General features: G+C 44.5%; 1 pseudogene; it reads right to left on the bottom strand.

Annotated features, from left to right (window-relative positions):
• The window catches only part of LOC134482970 (large ribosomal subunit protein eL13-like), an 80,061-nt pseudogene that overhangs the window by 649 nt on the left and 74,375 nt on the right, over positions 1-5,037 (bottom strand).

Raw genomic sequence — 5,037 nt, 5'->3', positions numbered from 1 at the left:
ATGCAGGAGACAGAGGTGTCGGCCACGAGAGGCTGGGAGAAAGAGCATTTAAAGGCAGAGGCTGTGAGCACCAGGGGATGGGGGATGTCAAAGGGGAAGGCACCACAAGTTACAGGATTGTTTTATGGCTCCAGGAGATAAGGGGACGCCAGAAGGTTTTATGGCCCCCTGGTTCCTGGAACAGAGCTACTAAATCAGGAGAAGGGTAGGGTCTTTAGGTCTTCATTATTTTTAAAAGTTTGTCAAAATTGATGAAGCATCTGTATTTGAAACACCTCTGGTTAGGCTTGGGCTGCCCGGTTTCCTGGAGTGCTCTCTGCAGGACACAATGGCTGAAAAGCACAAGTAGGGGCTTATCAGGGTCTGGAGGACATCTGGTTAAAGTATGACTCTGAGTAAGCTGGGGGGATGTCTTTGGATGGTTTATGGGTCAGTCCTCCATAGCCTGAGCTGGATCCTGCATTCCTTTTCTTTATCTTTATGGCCTGCTATTCCTGGCGGCAGGGCTTAGCCCTGAGTTTGTGGCTTTTGGGGCTTACTCTTTTAATTTTCTATTTTTAAACCTAGAATTCGTATAATTCTCTTTTCAGTACATGTGTGTGAGTGAGTGTGTGCATGTACATGTGCGCGTGCACACACACACACACACACACACACACACACACACACACACACACACACACACACACACTCTTCACATTTTTATTTGGGGGCATTAAAGCTCAGTGCCTTGTAATTGGGATGGTTCTTTTAACTCAGAATGTGCTAGTGAGGATTATTCTGGTAGTATGAGGAGCTCAACTGTCTCTTTTCTGTCCTTCCTTTTCTTCCTTCTTCTCCTTCTTCTGGTGATGTCCAGGAATGAAATGAAGGACCTGCTCCCTGCTGGGAAAAATATTCTTCTGCTTTGTTACACCTGCAAACCTTCAGTCATCTCTCAGCGGTGCTATAGCCAATATGAGGAAGACAGCCTGTCTGAGTTAGGGGTTCTATTGCTGTGAATAGACACCATGACCATGGCAACTCTATAAAGAAACATTTAGCTGGTGCTGGCTTACAATTCAGAGATTTAGTTCATTATTGTCATGGTGGGAAACATTGCGGGAAACAGCATGACACAGGCAGACAGAGAGCTGGAGAGGTAGCTGAGACTTCTGCATCTGGATTAGCAGGTGGCAGGAAGAGAGTGAGTTACTGGGCCTGCCTGACTTGAGTATCTGAAACCTTAAAGCCCCCACCCCCCTCCATGACACACTTTTTCCAACAAGGCCATACCTTCTCCAACAAGGCCATACCTTCTCCAACAAGGCCATACCTTCTCCAACAAGGCCATACCTTCTCCAACAAGGCCATACCTTCTCCAACAAGGCCATACCTTCTCCAACAAGGCCATGCCTTCAACAATGCCTCTGAGTCTGGGGGGGGGGTGATTTTCATTCAGACAACTAAACTGATAATGGTCCCCAAATGAGAGACAGAGAACATCTAGCGGTTTTTCTTTCTGGGTCTGTGTTACTTCATTCAATACGACCTTTTCTAGTTCCATCTATTTACCTGCAGTGTTCATGATTTCATTTTTCTTCACAGATCAATAGTATTCCACAGTGAATACACACTCATCATCTACTAATTGGTTGAAAGGTATCTATGCTGTTTCCATTCCCTAGCTGTTGTGAAGAGAGCAGCAGTGAACAAGGCTGAGCAAGCGTCTGTGGACCATGATGTGGAGTCCTTTGGGCATGGGCCAAGGAGCGGTACAGGTAGATTATGTGATATTTTATTTTTTTATTTTTGAGAATTCCCCACACCGATTTCCAGAGTGGTGGTGCCAGTTTGCAATCCCACCAGCAGTGGCTGAGGGTTCCTCAGCCTTTCCTACACCCACCTCCATCATTTGTCTGTTGTTGTTTTTTTTTTTTCAGCTTTGCTATTCTGATTAGGTAAATTGAACTCTTCTTTTTTTTTTTTTTTCCGGAGCTGGGGACCGGACCCAGGGCCTTGCGCTTCCTAGGCAAGCGCTCTACCACTGAGCTAAATCCCCAATCCCTTGAACTCTTAATGTTGTTTCGATTTGCATTTCCCTAATTGCTATGGATGACTAACTTTTTTTTTGAAGTATTCTTAGCCTTTGTATGTCTGTCTGTTTTTAATCTTCTTTTGAGAACACTTTGTTCAGATGCCAGGCTGAGTTTTTAAATGGATCATGTTTTTTAGCTCCGCTTTGAGTTCTTTATATCCTTTGGATATTAACCCTTTGTCAGAGGTGTTGCTTATGAAGATTTTTCTCTATACTATATGGTTATTCCTCATCTGTTGACTGTTTCTCTAGACACATAGAAGTTTTATGAAGCACTACTTATCAACCTTTGGCCTTAATTGTTGGACAAATGGAGTCTTGTTCAGAAAGTCTTTTTCTGCGCCTATGCCACTGTTTTCAGATTTCATGTTTAGGCCTTGGATTTTGTTGGAGGAAGGTGTTTTGCCAAGGTAATAGATATGGGTGTAATTTCATTCGCCTGCACGTGGATTTCCAGCGATCCCTGCACTGCATTCTGTTTTCTAGCTTATGTTTTTGAAATCTCGGTTAAATATTCAGTGGCTCATGATCTGTGTACTCATGTCTGGTTCTTTGATTTTTCTTTCTTTGGCTTACATGTTTGTGTGCCAGTGTCAGACTGCCGTTTATCAGTATGGTTCTGCAATGTGTGCCTTAAGACCTCTAGCACTGACATTTTTTTTTTTATTAACTTGAGTATTTCTTATATACATTTCGAGTGTTATTCCCTTTCCCGGTTTCTGGGCAAACATCCCCCTCCCCCCTCCCCTTCCTTATGGGTGTTCCCCTCCCAACCCTCCCCCCATTGCCGCCCTCCCCCCCATAGTCTAGTTCACTGGGGGTTCAGTCTTAGCAGGACCCAGGGCTTCCCCTTCCACTGGTAGCACTGACATTTTTATATTGGATTATTTTATTTACATTTCAAATGTTATCCCCTTTCCCGATTTCTTGGACATAAGCTGTCTATCCCATCCCTTCCCCTTGTTCAATAAGGGTATTCCCCTTCTCATCCACCGCTTCCCACATACCCTCCCAGACACTGGGGGGTCCAACCATGGCAGGACCAAGGGCTTCTCCTTCTATTGGTGCCCAACAAGGCCACCCTCTGCTACATATGCAGTTGGAGCCATGGTTCAGTCCATGTATAGTCTTTGGGTAGTGGTTTAGTACCTAGGAGGTCTGGTTGGTTGGCATTGTTCTTATGGGGTTGCAAGCCCCTTCAGCTCTCTCAATCCTTTTTCTATTTCCTCCAGCGGAGTCCCGTTCTCAGTTCAATGGTTTGCTGCTAGCATTCGCCTCTGTATTTGCCATGCTCTGACTGTGTCTCTCAGGAGACAGCTATATTGGGTTTTTGTCAGCTTGTATTACTCTTGGCATCTGAAATATTGCCTGGGTTTGGTGGCTGTATGTATATGGGCTGGGTCCCCAGGTAGGACAGTGTCAGATGGTCTTTCTTTCAGTCTCTGCTTCAAACTTTGTCTCCATATCTCCTCCTATGATTATTTTTGTTCCCAGTTCTAAGAAGGAATGAAGTATCCACATTCTGGTTGTCCTTCTTCTTGTGCTTTATGTGGTCTGTGGACTGTATCTTGGGCAATTCGAGCTTTTGGGCTAATATCCACATATCACTGACTGCATACCATGTGTGTTTTTTGGTGATTGGATTACCTGCCTCAGGATGATATTTTCTAGTTCCATCCATTTGCCTATGAATGTCATGAAGTCATTGTTTTTAATAACTGAGTAGAACTCCATTGTGTAGATATACCACATTTTCTGTATCCATTCCTCTGTTGAGGGACACCAGGGACTTTTCCAGCTTCCGGTGACTATAAATGAGGCTGCTATGAACATAGTGAGGCATGTGTCCTTGTTATATGTTGGATCATATTTGGGGTAAATGCACAAGAGTGGTATAGCTAGGTCCTCAGGTAGCACTATGTCCAATTTTCTGAGAAACCTCCAGATTGATTTCCAGAGTGGTTGTACCACCCTGCAATCCCACCAACAATGGAGGAGTGTCCCTCTTTCTCCACATCCTCACCAGCATCTGCTGTCACCTGTTTTTTGATCTTATCCATTCTGATTGGTGTGAGGTGGAATCTCAGGATTGTTTTGATTTGCATTTCCCTGATCACCAATGATGTTCAACATTTGGTTAGGTACATCTCAGCCATTCAATATTACTCAGTTTAGAATTTTTTGTTTAGCTCTGTGCCCCATTTTTGAATAGGGTTATTTGAGTCTATGAAATAGACTAACTTCTTGAGTTCTTTGTATACATTGGCTATTAACCCTCTATCAGATGTAGGATTGGTAAAGATCTTTTCCCAATCTGTTGGTTGCTGTTTTGTCGTAATGACAGTGTCCTTTGCCTTACAGAATCTTTGCAATTTTATGATGTACCATTTGTCAACTCTTTTTTTTTATTAACTTGAGTATTTCTTATATACATTTCGAGTGTTATTCCCTTTCCCGGTTTCCGGGCAAACATCCCCCTCCCCCCTCCCCTTGCTTATGGGTGTTCCCCTCCCCACCCTCCCCCCATTGCCGCCCTCCCCCCAAGAGTCTAGTTCACTGGGGGTTCATTCTTAGCAGGACCCAGGGCTTCCCCTTCCACTGGTGCTCTTACTAGGATATTCATTGCTACCTATGAGGTCAGAGTCCAAGGTCAGTCCATGTATAGTCTTTGGGTAGTGGCTTAGTCCCTGGAAGCTCTGGTTGCTTGACATTGTTGTACATATGGGGTCTCGAGCCCCTTCAAGCTCTTCCAGTTCTTTCTCTGATTCCTTCAACGGGGGTCCTGTTCTCAGTTCAGTGGTTTGCTGCTGGCATTCGCCTCTGTATTTGCTGTATTCTGGCTGTGTCTCTCAGGAGCGATCTACATCCGGCTCCTGTCGGCCTGCACTTCTTTGCTTCATCCATCTTGTCTAATTGGATGGCTGTATATGTATGGGCCACATGTGGGACAGGCTCTGAAT

Source organism: Rattus norvegicus, chromosome 18, assembly GCF_036323735.1.
Source record: "Rattus norvegicus strain BN/NHsdMcwi chromosome 18, GRCr8, whole genome shotgun sequence".
NCBI classification, from domain to species: domain Eukaryota; kingdom Metazoa; phylum Chordata; class Mammalia; order Rodentia; family Muridae; genus Rattus; species Rattus norvegicus.
The sequence above is the reverse complement of the archived record's forward strand: the minus strand, read 5'-3'. Positions and strand labels throughout refer to the sequence as shown.